This window comes from Macrotis lagotis, chromosome 1 (genome assembly GCF_037893015.1).
Source record: "Macrotis lagotis isolate mMagLag1 chromosome 1, bilby.v1.9.chrom.fasta, whole genome shotgun sequence".
Taxonomy (NCBI): Eukaryota; Metazoa; Chordata; class Mammalia; order Peramelemorphia; family Peramelidae; genus Macrotis; species Macrotis lagotis.
In genome coordinates this window covers 684,495,047-684,514,155 of record NC_133658.1, presented here as the reverse complement: position 1 = coordinate 684,514,155, position 19,109 = coordinate 684,495,047, and the positions used below count along the sequence as shown (strand labels likewise).

General features: G+C 34.8%; 1 long non-coding RNA gene across 2 annotated transcripts in view; it reads left to right on the top strand.

Annotated features, from left to right (window-relative positions):
* Positions 1-3,388, top strand: part of LOC141523082 (uncharacterized) — a 35,083-nt gene extending 31,695 nt beyond the window's left edge. For both annotated transcript variants that reach the window (XR_012478318.1, XR_012478321.1), the window contains exon 4: positions 3,259-3,388. This is a non-coding gene — a long non-coding RNA (uncharacterized LOC141523082). The remainder of the gene's footprint in view (positions 1-3,258) is intronic.
* The last annotated feature ends 15,721 nt before the right edge of the window (positions 3,389-19,109 follow it).

The window sequence follows — 19,109 nt, the reverse complement described above, 5'->3', positions numbered from 1 at the left end:
ATTGTAACTTTTTAAAAACTGAAATAATTTGAAAATGGTATAGATAATGATTTGAAACTTTCAACAATTAAATTTAAATTTAGCTTTTAAAATGACTCATTTTCTAATTTTAAAAACATTTCATTATAAATCTAATGAACTCTAACAAATATGAATACTTCAATGTGAAAAGAACAGAAAAGATATATATAACCACAAATTTCTATTATATAATATTTTAAAAATGATTTTATATATTTATCACAAACACAAAGTTGCTCCACTTGTATGTCTTCTTTTGAACTTTCTGCTCTTCTGTTTTTAAAAATGTTTCATTAATACTTCTTCCTTTTCTTTTTTATTTTTTTGTATCACTATTAACTACTTTTCCACCTGCTTCCTTTCCTGTTCCTTGTAAGAAATAAGGATAGTCAAGCAGAAGAAATAAAGACATTGTCCATGTTTGAATGTATATTTTATTCTGCACCTTGAAACCACTCTGTTGAAAGATGGTAAAAATGTTTTCTTATTAATCTTCTGAAGGCATAACTGGTCATTATGTTTAGTAGAGTTCCTTTCAACGTTGTTTTCCATTACATTTTTGGAGTCATTGTAAGAAACTGTTGTCCTGCTTCTACTCACTTTACTCAGAGTCATTATATAAAATTTTAACTTAATATCTTGGAATCTATCCCTTTTGTAATTGCTTATAGCAGAATATAATAGAATGTAATATATGGAACTATTGTATATTCATATATCTCGGTATAAAATATCAAGACACCCTGAAGGTCTCATTGAAGAATTTTAGAATTGATTGTAAAGCATAGAAGACACTGGCACAGGATGGTATGCCCTCATCAGTGAGGGAGCTTCACTCTATGAAGAAGGCAGAATTGATATAGCTCAAAGGAAACGTGACATGTAAGTTTAGAGTACCCACTGCAGGTGTTCACATGGACTATATGTGTCCATTCTGTGTTAGAGCACCCAGAGCTCATATTGGTCTGATCAGCCACAGTTGAACAAACTGTAATTTGTCTCAAACATAGTGATGTTATTTTGGTCTTCTTTGATAATGAAGGACAAGAATCAACATTCATATACGATAGTTTGTTCATTCATTTCCTCACAGATGGACCCCCCATTTTGTGCTATATTTTTGTAAATATGGCTCCTTTCCCTAGATCTCTTACCTGTTTGGGGTATATTCCTAGTAGAAATATTCAGGGTCAAAGGGCAAGCACAATTTTATGGTTCAAAGTTCCAAATCACTTTCCTGACTTGTTGGACCAGTTCATATCCTTACCAATAGTACATTGGTGTGTCTATTCCCTTCTCTCTTATTTAAAAAGATTATAATATCTTTCCATGCTAGATAAATATAGGACATTCTTGAAGAGGAAAATTTATTAGAACAGTTAAAACATAAAGTCAAAAATCTAAATCCAGAAAATATTATTCATTATATTGACTATTGGGATTTACTAGTATAATTATCAATGAAGAGGAAAAATCACTGTGTTTGCTTTGTACAAATATTTAACCATTGATACCATAGTTGGCAAAGTTATGTTTTAATAATAATAAAAACTTAATATATTAAATACAAAATATATTGGGAAGATAATTTTTCCAAATAAAATTAGATAATTTTAATAAGCCCCACTAAAAAACTTTTTCAAAAGACATATCTAAGATCTCAAAGGATTTTTTGCATGAAGTAAATTTTCTCAGAGAATTGTCAAGGATGGGAGAAAGTCTATGTATCTGGTTAAATTGATACTTAAATCATATGCAAAATTCTTTGAATGGGTTCACTGTAGTTAATTCAGTGGGAAGAATTGTTCATACATGTAAAGATCTTTGGGAACAATGAATCAAGATATTAAAAATTTTACTGTTTTGCATTGCAAGTAGATAGTGCAATAGATATAGTCAAAAATATTTATAGAATATATTGTTGAAACTAATGTTAGGGAAGAATTGCTACTTTGCAAATCTATTGCTTAGTGGTAATACTGTATCAAGCAAAATTTTCCATGTAATTGGTGGTTTTTAAACAATTAAAATGACACAATATAGCAAAACTAAATTATGCTTTGCACTGATGGCATTGTATCACTATTAGTTTAAAAGGTGATCCTTTACTGGATTGCAGGTTTAAAAGATTATCACTAGCATTGAGAAATATGAATGAGGAGCTATGAATTTGCCTGCTTTCTTTTTCCCAAAGTGTTTATCCACTGCTTTAATAATATCTAACTTTGGTTAGAATGTACTAAAAAAAGCAAATACCTTTAAAAAATAATGTAAACTCCTTAAGGGAAGAATTGTTTGGGTTTTTTTTTAAATATCCTAGCACTTAGAACAGTAACTGTCACAATGTTTGTGGACTGTTTTGAGAGGTGGTTAGACCAGTATAGAGTTCTAAGTGACTATCACCTCCATATTCCCATATGCCGTGCTCTCTTACTACAGCTCAAGACTATGTTAGCTTTGTTGGTTTGCCTTCAACACAATACTGCTGACAAATATAAAGTTTCTAATTGATAAAAGTTAGGGCTTCTAATCCACAAAAACCTCTGACCTTTTTGTTTATTTGTTTGTTTTTAATTGTCTGCTGTCTAATTATATATTCCCCATCCTAGATTCTGCAAAACCAATTTTTGGAATCCAAGTGTAAGATGTCCTCACAAAAAAAAATTAAAGTAACTACCATGAGAAGTGATGAGTTTTCTCTTACCAGAAGGCATTTCATAACTATTTGTTGAGCTTCCTTTTTTGGGACTGGTTTTGATTAGATTAGGGGTTTTTTAAGGTGGACTCCATGAGATTAAAAAAATGCTTTGATAAAGGTATTTCAATAGAACTGAGTCCCCATATAATACTATGTTTTTTAATTTATATATATTTAAATTGTTGTTTTAAGAAGGGTTCCATAGACTTTACCAGACTGTCCAAGGTGGTCCATGACACCCTTAACAACTGGACTGGATAATATTTGAGTTCCCTCTTCTTTCTCAAATTTTGTGATAGCATGGACAGTTCTATTATTAAATCAAATAGTAGTTGTTAAATACCCATATTGGTGATTTTTAATACATGTAAAGATGTCCTAGGCTCTGAAGGGTGTGATCGAATCAATTATTATTCCATATAGTTTTTCCATTCTATGTCTTGTATTCCTTCCCTAGAAAAACTGAAAACTAATCAGTCAGTGTTTCTGTGTTAATGGGTTTAAATGCATTCATGGTGAAAGTTCCTTTTCATTCCCAGGTATATGTTATTTTCACGGTTGCCTTCAGAAGACATTGAACCTTGACCCAAAGGAATATCTAATGAAAGAAATTTCAAACTATGGAGAAGGGAAGAATAGCAGAATACTCATTCCCTGGGAGAATTTTTTGAGAGAGGTAAGCAGGTCTCTAAATACTTAGGATTTGTAAGTGCTTCTTCTGCCTTGTTCTATAGGGCTGCTGAATTATTAACCACAATGCCAAAGTCACTTTTTTTAATACTTTGAGGATTTAAATGAAGTAATAGAATATGAAAAAATGAACTAAGCATCCCTACCATATCCTATCATTAAATTTGGATTCAGAAGACCTAGATTCAATTTCCAAACCAGCCTACCCATGTGTCCTTGGGCAAATCACTTAACCTCTGGGAACTTCAGTTTCCTCATTTTTAAAGTGAGCGTGATAATGTTTTATTTGTCTATATCAGAGGATGTGAAGAAAGTTTATAAATAAGAAAATCTCTATGTAAACACATGCTGTTATTTTTATTTATTTTGTTGTTTAATGTAATTTTTATTGTATTGTTCTCAGAAAAAGATGACTCTACTATTTCTGCTTTTTCTTCATTTGAGAAGTCTTTATGCCCTAATATATAATCAATTTCTGTGAAGGTGTCAGGACAACTGAGAATAGATATATCTTTTTCTATTCATTTTCAATATTCCTCAGAGCTCTAGCATATTTAACTTTTCTAAATTCTATTCATTTCTTGTTTATTTTATGGTTAGATTTATCTAGGTCTGAGAAGAATAAATTGAGGTCTTTCAGCATATAGTTTTGCTATCTATTTTCTCTTATAACTCATAACTTTTCCTTCAAGAATTTTAGATGCTACATTATTTGGCATATACATGCTCAACATTGATATTAATTCATTGTCTATTGTACCTTTTAGCAAAATGTCATTTCCCTAGTTATCTCCTTTATAGAAGTCTATTTTTGTTTTTGCTTTGTTTGAGATCTTGATTGCTATCCCTTGTTTTTATAATAGGTTATCATATAATAGATTATCTATTCATAATAGATTCTGCTCCAGTCCCTTAATTTAACTGTATATTTCTTTCTGTTTTGTCATCTATCTATCTATTTATTTATTTATTTATTCGTTCATTCATTCATTCATTCATTCATTCATTTATTTATTTATTTTAGGTTTTTGCAAGGCAGATGGGGTTAAGTGGCTTGCTCAAGGCCACACAGCTAGGTAATTATTAAGTGTCTGAGACTGGATTTGAACTCATGTACTCCTGACTCCAGGGCCAGTGCTCTGTCCACTGTGCCACCTAGCCACCTGTTATTGTTATTTATTACAGTTATTTACTACAGAAATAATTATTGATATTTCTTTCTTCACCTAAACAAAGAAACTTGATTATCATTTCTTTTAGTCAAACAACTGCATCAATGGTTGACAATGTTCTAGGCTCTACAGGGTGTGATCGAATCTATTATTATTCCATATAATACTGGGATTAGGAAAGGAAAATGAAGCCTAGATTCAAAAGCTTTACATCTAATACTGAGAATGCTGCCTCATTATGTAGATGGGAGGTAGTTTTTGATTCATGGTATAATAAGTAGTATTACAGTGTATAAAAAGACACTTAGAAAAGAAGCAGGACTTTGCTGTAATCACATGGCTTAAAATAGGGGTTGGAAGCCAAATCAGGGACTCCATTCATGGTATGAGAAAGTGACAATTCACTGTAATCACTGGGTTTAATACAAGAATCACTGTAGAGTTATAAGGGAAAAGCAATACTTCTGAAGTTAGGAAACCTGAGTGTAATACTTACCTCTGATGCTTAATACCTATGTGACCCTGAGTAAGTCAGGGAGCCTTCATGGACACAAGTTTCCTCCACTTGTAAAATAAGGAGTATTGGGCTAGATGGTAGCCAGGTGTTGCATTGGGCCTACAGTCAGGAAGGCCTGAGTTCAAATTCAACCTCAGACACACATTAGCTTCATAAACTTGGGCAAATAATTTAACCATTGCCTGCCTTTGTTTCCTTAACTATAAGATAATTGGTGTGAGGATCAAATGAGATAATATTTGTAAAGCATTTAGCACTGTAGAAACTTAATAAAAATGCTAGTTTCCTTCCATCCTTCCCTTACAGATAAATGAGTCCATTTAAGCCTGTCATTTTTTCTTTTTCTTTCTTTCTTTTAAATTCTGAGTTTTATACATTTCTTTCTATGTTCCTTGTCTTTCTGCTGACCCATTAGCTACTGGGAATGTGTAAGGTAATGTTTATGGTCCTGAAAAAATTCAAAAAACAATTGCTTTACATTCAATCAACAAGCATTTATTATACATCCATTATATACATTATATGCTCTTTGGTTGTTGTTGAGTCATTTTTCAGTTGTGTCTGACTCTTTATGACTCTCCTAGGGGTTTTCTTGGCAAAGATACTGGAGGGGTTTGCCATTTCCTTCTCTGGATCATTTTACATATAGGAAAACTGAGGCAAAGAGGATTAAGTAACTTGTCTAGGTTCACACAATAAGTGTCTGAAGTCAGGATTTGAACTCAGGCCCAGCACTTTATCTACTGAGCCATCTAGATGCTCCAGTTCTGCAGACAAAAATGAAGTCATCCCACCCTCTAGGAGTTTTCATTTTTTGGATTAGACAACTTAATTTTGATGGGGAAGACACCAGCAGCTATGTGTAGGAGGTAGTAGAAAATATTTGATGCATAAATCTTTCCTAACCTATGTGATATAGCAGGGTGATGCAGTAGAAAGTTGACTGAACTTGGGGTTATTTTTTTAAATTAAAGTTTAGTTAAAATCTTGATTCTCACCCTTACTAATCATGTGATCCTGAACAGGGCACTTAACTGAATTGATTCTATGATTCTGTGTGTGTGTGTGTGTGTGTGTGTGTGTGTGAAATGTAGATATAATACCTAGAGTGAATTAGTTTCACAAGGTCATTCACTGTAAGGGTCAAATAACAATGTCTATTAAAGTTCTATTAGCCTATAAAGATATTAGCTATAACACCAAGCAATTGAATACAAGCTCTAGTTTAAATCTTTTCCTCAAATGCCACCTTTGAGATCAGAATTTCTGGTATCAGTTCAGAAGAGTATGGGGTTTCAACAAAATGTTGAATACTGTCATCCCATCCACTTTGCTTGAAACTAAATTGAGCTTCCAGCACTTCAAGTAGGTGTGGCTCAGGGAGAGTCCTTTGTCTCTGGAAGACTTCCTTACACGGGGAGGGGAAGTTTTGTTTGGCATTTCATGTTTATGCTGCCATTGTCACTGGGCATCACTGAAACTTCGCTGTTTGAATAAGAACCAGCTGTGCAATTAAAAATACAATGAACTAATCTGGTGAGGTTTGAAATAATTTTTTAAAAAAAATTCATCCTATTTTTTTTTCAGATAAAATTATGCACTTTTTTCTGTGTATAATGAGGAATTAGGAATACAAATCTATGACCATTCTTTTCTTACAAGCATTATGTAGGTGTGGTGTCTCTACCCAAGGGATCTTAATCATTTCTTATGAATTTGAATGCTTCATGTAATAATTGACTCATAGGAAAGAGAAAACTTTCTTAACTGTACTCATGAAGTTATTATAAATTTTTTCATATTCAGAAGTTATCATTGCAGGGGAGGAGATTCCTTGGCATAGGTTTCAAATTCTTTCAGTGGAAACTTCATCCCCAAGACCAGAAGCACATTAATACATTCCAGTTGCTATGAAAATACATGAGGAGGAGACAGGGCTACCTTAAAAGCATACTGCCTGCCTTAAATAGGAGGTTCTGAAAGCAAAAGCATCTTCACTGCTTGTCCCCTCACCTGTCTATTTCAGAATCAAGGAAGCAAATATAGTTGTAAGAATAAGTAATATAAGAGATACATTTTTTAAGGCTTGAAATTTGAAGAGAAATACTCCATATATTATTCCAAGATATTGTTATCAATGAGTTCGATTCTTCTATAATTTGAGTAAATCAAAGTTCAGCTTGTGGCATTTCTTGGCACAAAACTGCAAATTTTCAAGAAAAGTCTGGCTAGTTCATTTAGTTAAAGACCAGTGATAAAGAAACTAGATTGAATAATTGAGTCAGAGGCATATTAAGGCCCCAACCCAAAACCTGAGAAAAATCTCCCTTCTGGACAGACCAGTTGGTAGCTGCCAACTGTTTGAACATGGGAGGCAATGTGATAATACAGTGGAAAGAGCACAGGATTTGAAATCAGAGAGCCAAAGTTCAAAACCTGAAACTCACTATTCTTTCTTTGAGACCATGGGTGGGTTATTTCACCTCTATGGGACTCAGTTTCCTCATCTACAGATTAGGGGTGGTGGTATGTTAAATATTCAGGGAGGACTAGCACCTCTGCTGTGAGGACTTGCTAAGATCTTTCAGAGTTGTTCATCCATCTTTGGTGACCGCCTGGTTCACAGCTCTCACCTGTGACTTCAAGAAGCTGCAGCATTCACAGTCATCACACACTGGGAAATCATTACAGCAAGGGGGCAGGTTGAGGGTATCCAATAGGCTCCAATCTGTCCGTGAGTTAGGGCAATATCTACTTCAAGTATGTGAAGACTTCCCTCTGCAAATGGGCAGATAAGAGCTGCTAGAGAAACTGCTTGTGTACCTCCTTTCCCAATTCTTTCCAAGCCCTCTGCAAACACTAGACATTAATAGAGGAAATCTTGTAGTTCTTCTCTTCATGGAGCCAGTGATTACAGATCTTTCAGTCCAGTGTCAGATCAGGGAGATATTTTTTCCCCTCCTTTTAAGGCTGTACAACTTGTTTCCAGTTCAATCACTCCTGGGTAAATAGAGACTCCCCCAGGAGTAGGCTTTTTGTGTGTCTCATTACAGAGTGACCTCTACCTTTGGAACTTTACTTCTCTTCAGAGTTACAGGGCAGTCTATCATTGAACCTGGACTTAGAGCACATAACCTAAACTAACCTTGATGTCTTTCCAGCTTCCCTATAATAGGAAGAAGTGTTGATTCATCCAAAGAACTACTTGTTAAGGGATTTGGAAAAAAAAATCAGATTGTCCCTTAATTTAATCACATTAGATACTGGGAAGGTATAATAATAGAGTGGAAAGCATTCTGTTTATTCTTGTCACCTTTTCTAAATCTCTTCTACTTCTGTTAAGTCTTTACCATTTTTGACTTTTATCATGCTCATTTTTTTTGCATGAAAATGTTCCCTTGAAGTCAGAATACCTAGGACCACTTCCTCACTGAACCTGTTTCCTCATCTATAAAATAAACATAATATTATTTAATTTCCAACTTCATAGCTTTTGGTTACTCTTTTGTCAAGTTTTAGAGTAATTCTCATTCACATTACTGTTTCCTAGGAAAACATCATCTCAGGAGCATTCCAAGCAGATGCTTGTTGATTTATTCTTTGGGGTGGGGAGGTCTGCTTTCATTTATGAACACTAGAAGGAGTCAGTCAGTCAATCAATGAGCAATTATTAAGCCCTCCAAACCCCAGGCACTATGTTAAGTAACAGGGATGACAAAGAAAGACAAAAAACAGTTCCTGCTCTCAGAGAACTCACAGTCTTAGGGGGGTGGGACAACAATAATAGAATAATAATAGCTAGCATTTATATAGATGTTACTATTTACCAGGCAGTATGCTAAACAGTTTACAAATATTATCTCATTTGATCTTTACAGCAACCCTGGGAAGTAAGCGGTATTTTTATTCCCATTTTATAGTTAAGGAAACTGAATCATACAGAGGTTAAGTGACTCACTCAGTGTCACACAGTTAATAAGAGTCTGAGGTTGAATTTGAACTCATCTTCTTTACTCTAGTTCCAGTAGTCTATATACCAAGCCACCTAGCTGTTAGAGCTATAGGCTCTAACAACTATATACAAATAAGCTAAACACAGGATTAATTGGAAATAATCAACCCAGAGAATGCACTAGAATTAAGCAGAATCAGGAAAGGCCTTTTTGTAGGTGAGGAGATTTTAGCTGGGACTTATAGGAAGTTGGAAAATGGAGATGAGGAGGGAGAGCTTTCCAAGGATGGAGAACATGTCTGGAGGTGGGAGATGGAATGCCTTATGGGAGAAACAGCAGTTCAGTGAAGTAGATTTAGAACTGGTTGAGCAAGTGAACCCAAAGAATAGAGAATGCATCGCTACTGATGTCGAGGAGCAGAAGTGTCAAACTCCTAGCAAAACTTCCTAGAGCAACTAGAACCAGATTAAAATGTAATTGGGAAATATTGAACAAAATAAATAAAACACTGTACAACATTTTATATCCCCAGTTCTTTGAACAATAGCTGACACATAATAGAGGCTTAATAACAGGTGATTTTTAAAGCCCATGCTTGGCCTTCAGGGATCCATTTCTATTTGACTTTGATACACCTTGAACCGTTAGGAGAGTCTGTGCAGGGTCCAGCTCTGTTCAGCATTTTTAACCTTTAAAAGTGACAGAAATTCTATTCTTATCAAATTTAGAGATAACATGTTGATTATAAAATCAGGATCCAAACAATTCTTGATAGGCTAGAAATATGTACCAAATCTTATAAGAGCAAATGTAATGATAAATGTAAAAATCTGTATTTGGGTTCAAATAATCAGTTGTGCATACATAGAAGGGGAAGTCTAGCCAGTCAAGTTTTCCTAACAAAATACTGTGGGTTTATTTAGTGGACTGTTAAAAATCCCCAAACGAATATAGCCTTAGTTTACGTGAGCAGGAGCATGTCATCTATGGCAAAGGATTTTTAGTCCCACTCTTTTGTACCTTTGTACCCACCAATTGTACCAAAAGGAAAATTATGTTTAATTCTGAGTGCCATTTTAGTGTAATTTTTCATTCACATGACCTCGAGGTTTCTCTGAATAGTGTTTTCCAACAGCAATGGATATTTACTGCCCACTTTAAGACCCACATGTCCTGGCATTGGACTGTGACAAAAGAGCACAAAAGTGTGAAGATTTAGACTTGGAGCAGGAAGAAGAGAAAAATATAAAAGAGGAGGTGGACACCATGAAAGGGGAATCCCTGAAAATCATATCCTGTTCTGTTGAGGTTTTGCAGTTATTGGTATTTTCTGGTTGATGTTAGATTTGCAGGCTGATTGAATAGATTTGGGTAGCACCATGAAAGGCTAGTGAGGTTTCTCGTATTCCTTTATGTGGCAGGACTCTGGGGCTCTCATCAAGTCCAGTGACAAGAGAACCTACTTGCTCAGGTGCAAGATGAAGCAAATTTAATGCTCCTTTGCTAAGATCCTTCACATCTACTTCTCTCCCTGAGAAATGAGTACAACTTTTGTTCAGTTATTAGGCTAGAGACCCAAAATTCATAATCTCATTTGCCTCAGGGCTAGAAATTAGGAACTGAGAGGAAGTGGTTCAGCATGGTGATTATGTTTGTATGATTTAGTGTTTTATGCTTTCTTAATCACACAATTATGGATCTGGAATCAGAGGACCTTAAAAAATTAGAGATTGTACAAAAGGAAGTAAGTTGATTAGTGACAACTGTGATAGAAAGATTCATTGCTATGAATATTAATCTTAGCCTGAAGAAGAGAAGACTTAAAAGGGATAAGTTAGTTGTCTTCAAGTATTTGAAAGAGTTTAATGTAGAAGGATTAGATTTATTTTGCTTGGCATCAGAAAGTAGAGCTGGGAAGAAGGGAAATATGCTTTTCATAAATTGTATTATTTATTCTTATATGAAATTGATTTATTATAATTTTTAATACATAAGCTTTAATTTCTACTGAAATATCGCTAGATATAATCACCATAGACAAAATCTCTTTGGAGTCTTCAGTAATTTTTCAGCATGTAAAGGAGTCCTGAGATAAAAAGATTGAGAACTGCTGGTGTAGATCAAACCAGACTTTTTGAGAATCCTTAGAAATAATTTAATTCCATGAAAAGCTTATGGAACTTTATTAGTCTATCCACTACATCTTTGAACCAGGAATCTAAAAAGAATTAGAGTGCAACTCCCCCAGGAAGTTTGTGAGACACTTTAAGTCCATTCCTGCCTCAATCTTTATTTTTTAGTGAGGCATGAGGGTACCCCATGGGTTCCAGGGACACAACATGGAAGCTTTAATTGAGTGTACACTAATTTTTAGTGAGTGAAAAAAAAACTCAGTGAGTGAAAAAAAGGAGCCTAACTAATTTATTGCTGCTATGATTATGAATTTGTTAAAAACAGGAAGCATATTTTAATGTTTCTTTTGTTCTAAAACTTCTTAAAATAATTATCTCAGAGCTCGGCATATAGCTCAATAAATGTTATTTCTCTTCCTCAATGGAGATATTGAAATATTGACTTTTTTTTGAAAAATAGGCCAGTCTAATACTTCCTTCACTGACTTGGTGATAGGTCTGGCAGCATATAACATTTTAGAGGTAACTCTAGTGAGGTTAACGTTCTGGGTCTTTTTTAAAAATATGCAGTGAGTAGACATATACATATTACTCCCTATTCCTCCCCCCCAAATCCTCATAAGAATCAATAGAAAAATGCTGTTGTTAAGACCAGAGAAACAATCAAATGGTTGTGACCCAATGCAGTTGTGTTAAACAGACTCATTTAGTGGTTCAGGTAGCTTCTCTACTCTTTGAGGTTTTGTTGCTTTTATTTTCCTGGGGGCTCAGATGTTGGGTTTTTTTTATCCCCTGCACATTAATAGGTGATGAAACAAGTGAATCTTATGCTTGGTGCCAAATGCACTAGTACAACTACAGTAGTGAAAGAAGCATTTCTCCATTGCTTTCCTTTATCAATTAACTGTAAAGGAAATGGCAATGACAGTGTTATTGGGAAGAGTAATTAACCATATAATCATACCTCTCTGTGAACCACATCTAGACAGAGCCATTTGGAAATGAATTATCTGTATGGATACAGATAAATAATGTTTTATAGTATTACAAATAAATAATTTTTTTTGGCTCTAGAACTTGAGATTTTATTAGTGTAGGGAACTTCAACTAATGGAATTTCTTTTACTAAATGAATCTTAGAAACTGCACTCAAACTTTGGGTTTGGATAATGCTGAGAGATTAAGTCACTTCTCCAGGGTCACACAGTCAGGAAATCAGACGTAGTACTTGAATTCATCTCCCCGTGATTCACAGGCTATTTGTTACATTATCACACTACCTAGAAATTAATTTAAAACACAATTTTTAAGGTAAATAATTTTTATTCATGTACTTTATGACTGGAACAAAATGCAAATATGCATTTAGAAATTCTACTTAAAGATAGATACATATATATTATGTAAAATAGGCTTAGTAAAAATATAAAAATGTAAGATAATGGGTCTGATTATTGTTGGTGTTGTAGCCTCACTAATTTTTCTGTCCTTGGAGTTAAAGATGTGACTACAAAATGGAGAGTAGAGCTGGGCAGCAATTGCTTTCTTTGCTATGATTTTATTATTGCCACACTGGTTTCTTGCTAACAGCTATTTAAAAAAGTAATTCAATACAAAGACTATCAAAACATTAATATGTTAAAAAAGGAAATCTTTTAGTATGTCATTATAAGAGATTTAAATTTGTAAAAAAAAAGTATTCTTTTCTAATTCTGAATGTTTTACCTTCAGATACTATGCTAGTTTTATGCTTTGACCAATAAAAGCTAGTTTCATATATTTCATATTGCAGGGGATCTGGTAAACTCTCCTCTGCTCCAGGTCAATGAATGAGCCTAATTTTTAAATGTTTGGTGCTGCAATTTCAGTATGACTTTAGAATTTCTACTTTTCAGGGATATAATGAACTTTTCATTTTAGATACCAGATGTACCTGTCTGAAATATTTCATTCTTGCAATAGGTGGATGAATAAAAGTCCCCTTTATTTATTTTCACTTAAATGATTTTTAGTGTCTTTTTCAGCTATTCTTCTCTTTCCTTAGGATTTATGTTACCCAAAGAATACATTGAATAAATCTTTAAATACGAGACTACAGCAATGAATATTATTGTTGGATAGCACTAGAAAAATGGACACCTCCCACCACCTGCTGGTTAGTTATGAATTGTTAACAGATGTGAGGGCTCTGGGGTTTCTTTTTTATATCCTTGGATGTGCCAAGTTACCTTTGAATCCTTCTTACTTAGTTGGGTTGTGGTCAAGGGACCTTCCACCCAAGACACTAATGAACCATTGGTATCTGCTCTTTGTTGATCATAATAAATATAGAATCCATCCTGTTCATTAAGAGTTTGTTCAGGGGTAGTTAGGTGGTGTTGGGGTGGCTAGGTGGCACAGTGGGTAGAGCACCAGCCCTGGAGTCAGGAGTACCTGAGTTTAAATCTGACCTCAGACATTTAATAATTACCTAGCTGTGTGGCCTGGGGCAAGCCACTTAACCCCATTGCCTTATCAAAAAAAAATTTAGAAAGAGTTTGTTCAAGATTTAAGAAGTAAGGAGCATTAGTTCTGTCGACCAGTCATAATTTTCTGGGGGCACAAATGGTTGGGAAATGTTTTTAAGGAATTTTTCACCCTAAATTCTCCAGGATCACTCCTAGATGTTAGCTTCTTGGTGGAAGAAACTACTTTTAAAAAATACAAAGGAATGCTGCAATTTATGATCTCCAGATGGAACTGTGTAGGCCTGGAAACGGCTGAAATAGTTCTGTTTTGACCAGTTCTGACCAGTTTTATCTTTCAATAGGGAGAAAGTTCCTCTGACTGAGAAACTGTAGATTGTGTTAACAAAGAGGACAACTTGTGTTCAACAGGAAACTGCAAATACATTAAAGAAATCCAGATTTTCAAGTCTGATATTTTTTATCTTCTAACAGTCTACATTAGTTAATGTTTATACCATTACAAAACTAGCATTTTGAGTCATATTTTAAAAAAATAGTATAAAGTCTGAAACTAGAAATGTACATAGTTTAGGGTCCTTATAGAGAGAAGAAATAGAATAAGGTAGTGTTGATAAAATTCATTATTCTATTGTCTAGTCAAGTAGGTGCTTAATAAGTCTGTTGAATACATGAATGCAAAAAAACTTAAATGATCATGATTCTTTAAAATGATCACTTATGATTTGTGTATTTTTCCATGTTTTTATGAATAATAAGGTAAAATGAAGGAAGTATTTAGTCCCTGAAGACACAAAATTCAGCAGTTATTTCTTGAGGGCCTACACATTTAGTATCCAGAATTGTGATAGGTAATGTGGAAAATAAACAACAAAAAATAAGATATGGCTCCTGCCCTAGAGGAGCTTATAATTCAGAAGGAGGTTTTGCTCACTTTGTTCTTCATCATTAAATACACAGATTGAAAATAAAGGATATATATGAAGGAAGTCTTTATCTTCAGTCAGAGGAAAGAAATGATAAAAAAAAGTATGTATAGAATAATTCTAGATATGTTTGTGTGTGTGTGTGTGTGTGTGTATACACACATAAATATACACATATACTTTTTGTGTTTAATGGTAGCCATTTTGGGGGGAGAAGAAAAAAAGAAATGTACATGATAACTTCGTTATATATTTGGAGGGAATAGAAAGTTGTACCTGGTATATTTGCAGTTTTATGTGCAATTATCTTTTTATTATACTAAAGCTTGTTTGTTCTGTCAAGTGAAAATAAAATAAAATTTAAAAATAATAATATACACATACTCAGAACAAATAGCTATTATGTAAATGTTTGGGGGGGAGCTGTTTCTGTTCCTTGCCTTTACTTTCTCACTTCCCCATTCACTTTTTAGCCCTTGTAATCTGACTTCCAATTTGTGACTTAACTGATAGTGCTCTCTCCAAGTTCAATAATTACTAAATAAGGTCATTCATTATTACTAAATCCAATGACTTCTTTTTAATTTTGATGCTGTTGCCCATCCTCTCCTTTCAGATATTGTCTCCTGCTGGGTTGCTACTGCTCTCTCCTGGTTTTCTGACTTGATTCTGGTCTGACTGATCCTCCCCAGTCTCCTTAGGCAGAGCCATCACCCTGTCCCCCCTAAGCCTGCCCCTCCTTCTATTTTCCTTCTTTATGTTTAGGGTATCCAGTCACTCAGGTTCACAGCTTAGGAATCTTTCTGGTATTGTTTCCTTCAAGCTGTCTGCCCTCCTGATCCATCTTCACACAGTTGTCAAAATGATATTCACCAAATGCAAGACGATTCATAATACTCACACATTTAAGAAACTTAAATGGCTTCTTACTATTAATTGAATAAAATATAAACCTAATTGTTTGACATTTAAAACCCTTTCCAATCTGGTTCCAACCTGCCTTTATAGTTTGTTTACACTTATTCCCTCTCTCACACTTAGCCAAAATGACTTACTTTCTATTCCCTATATACCTACAAGGTTTTGCTCATAAATGATTAACTATCAGTTGGAAGGGAGGGGGAAAGGGTAAGACTTATTACACACTTTTAACTTTAATCTTTGTTACTAACATTTTCTCCATCACTTTCTTAAGTTTAAACAATCAACAAAAGCAATAAATCAAGCCTTGGTCTTTGTTGTTTGCTGGTTTCATTTTTTCAGTTGTGTTTGACCCTTCTATCCTCATTGGGGGTTTTCTTGCATTTGAGTATTTATACAAAATCCATAATTATCACAAACTGGTGACTGCAATAGTCTTGACAGAATCACAGAGAAGAGAAGGCTTGGGATTTTGATGAAATACCTCCCTGGATCTTTAGACATAGCTTGCAGGACTTGCATACTGAAGATTCAATAAGCTGAACTCTTTCCATCTTGGATCAGGGTCTGTCTGTTTCTTATTAGATTGGTGCTGCTTTGCCCGGGGAACATTTGACCTTCATTTAGCCCTATGTATTTTTGCTTATCAGCTCAGTACCAGACAATACTTAGGTCTCCGTGCAATGTCCTTGGTGCTTGATTGGAGTCTTCTCAATGGTTCTTTTTCTTTTAGCCACTCTTATCTCACCCTTACTAACTTGGGTTTAAATCTATTCAAGTAATCTAAGCCATAAACAGCAAACATATATATCTATATACAGTAAATGTATTCATTTGAACTGTTTTTCTTATAATTCTCTATCACAGTTTTCATTTTGAGATAATTGGGAAGAAAAACAAAAACAAATAGAAACAAAAATATTGGATTCCACAGCTGTTTGTACCAGTTTCTCAATTATTCCATTAATGGGAACTAGCTGCTAAATCATTCATTATGCACTTGCATACCATAATTCAATAATGAATGTAATTTTCTATTATAATAATAATTATTGATAAATCAGTGACCAAATTCATAGTACTATCTACATGACAGTAACTGAGGCAAGTTGTACAGATCAGTGGGGCTTGAGCTGGATCTTGAAGCATGGGAAAAATCTGAATTATTTAGAAAGGTGAGAGAAAAACATTCTAAGCAGAGTGAGTAAGAATGAACACAACACAGATGGAGTAATAGTGACAATGTGGGTGGTAGGAAATGAAGAGGACAGTTTAACTATAGCAGATGGTTGATTTTGGTGAATAGTAGGAGACAAATATGGACATGAGTAAAGTAGTACCATATACTTGAGAGTCTTGAATACTAGGAAGAGGAGTAGATAAGAAACAGTGCAGGCTTTGATCAAGGGAGTGGCTTAATGAAAATGATATTTTTAAGATTCCTTTGGCAAGAGGTAATATGGTCTAATTTAAAAAATAACCAGTCTTAGATTCTGGGATCACGTGCTGTCTCTGGTTTGTGGTACTCTAGGCAATCACTTAATTTCTAACGGCCCCAGGCAATTCTCAGAACCTATAAATTGCAGACCAGGTGTTTGCCCTTCATTATATATCCCCTCACCTGGAGTTATCTTTAGTGATGAATCACAGGTCCCATAAAAAAATCTGAAAAATAATAATAATTGCTAACATTAATATAGCTCTTAAGATTTTCAAAGTGCTTTTGTATATGTTATGTCATTTTATCTTTACAACAACCTTGGGAGGTAGTACTATAAATCAGAAAAGATTGGAGGCAAGGAGATAAGTTAAGAGCCTATAATAATCATTTAGGTGTGAGGTGATGAGTATTTGAATGAAGCATATGACATTGGGAATGAAAAATAAGAGATCAATCTAAGAGATATTTTAAAAGAATAATTAGCCTGGTGATAGATGGAATATAGGAAATGAGAGTGAGGGATGAGTCAAAGATGACTTGGTTTTGAGCCTGGGGGAACTGGGTTTAGGCCAGCACTGGGCCTTAAATAGTTCTGTTCCTAACAATTATGCTAAGGAGTCATTGGGGACAACTTCCCCCAGTGTTTGGCCAGTCTTGGCAGCATCAGTCTCCTAATGTATAGGGGAGTGTATGGGTGGGGCTTGGTCATCCTACCTTCTATGCTTCCTCATATCAATAGAAATGACCCTTCTCATTCTGTTTGTTCAACCTTAATGCTGAATTCTCTCACTCCTCTGATCTCTTAGAATTGCTTTCCCTTTCATTCATCTGCTGTCTTTTTTCTTTTCTTTCAATCAGTTCTGATGAGCCTTGTTATGTGGGTACTCCATTCCACCCCCAGCCTCATGTGGACTCTTCTTTATAGTCATTGACAGAATTAGGCTTTATTCAAAACTGAGTTGCTTTAATTAAGATCATCAGATGAATACTTATAGAAAAAAGGAGATACTGGATTCAAATGGCAAGTCTGAATAGGGAAGAGAATTTTGATCAATTTAGGAGAGAGTATGTGGCCTAGGAAGAGATGGGAGAAAAAAAAAATCAGGAAGAGAGATTGGAGGATGACAACCAAAAAATTTTGCCTAGTTTTTCATTTTTTCTTTGTTTGAATTTGAAATGGGTCAGGTTTACATAACTCTGTATCTCTGCAGTTTTTGAACAGGAAGAAAAAAGCATGGGACTAGTGCTGTACTCTAGTGAAAAAATTACTATTTAGAATCCATGTTGGATAGGGAATTGAAGTTTCCAGGGAAGAGCTAATGGCTTAAAGGAAAAGGGAATGATTCAGTGGAAGTAGAGTGGAGACTAAGAGTGAATGTGTGAGCCTGCCAAAGACAACAGATAGAGAGGTTGGGATCAGAGAAGTGGAATGCTAAATCTGAGAACAAAGAACCCTAAACTACCAATGTGGACACAGATTTCAGGGAAACAGATCTGGAGCTCAATAGATGGTTGATAGTGACTTATATGCAATGAATGAAACTAATGACTGCACTTTGGGGTCTGTAGCAGTAGCAGATGAACCATCTTTGGTTCTCTTGTGTGTTTGCCATAAATTACACACAATCATCGTGTAGATAAGACGACTTTGGAAAATGTATCAAAGGACCTTTGAGAGTCTCTGGGTGGAACAGTGATACACTGAAGTCAGTGCTGGGATGTGTTTCAGTGCCCTGTGAAAGGATTAGAGCTGGGCTGTGCCAACCTTGCCAATAGCCTACCTGCCTACCTTTTAGTTTGGAAAGGAATGTCTTTGCTGACAGGTTCCAGGTGTGTGTTTTCTCAGAGAAGGATTTCATGCAAAAAATGTAACTCTTGGTGCCAAGTTGTTAACTTGATAGGTAAACAAGTTGTGAAATATAAAGGGGGGCTAATCTTAAAGTATCTTCAGGCTTCAAAATGAATTAACTAAATGAATGTTCTCCCCCTCAATACTATAACCAACCAAATATGTGCTATATTTACATATATATAATATATATATAATTAGAGAGAGAGAGAGAGATGGAGACCAAGAGAGACAGAGAAACAGAGAGACAGAGATTGGGACAGAGATGGAATGAGTTAGAGTCAGAAAGACAGACAGAGATGGAGGGGGGGGAGAGAGAGAGAG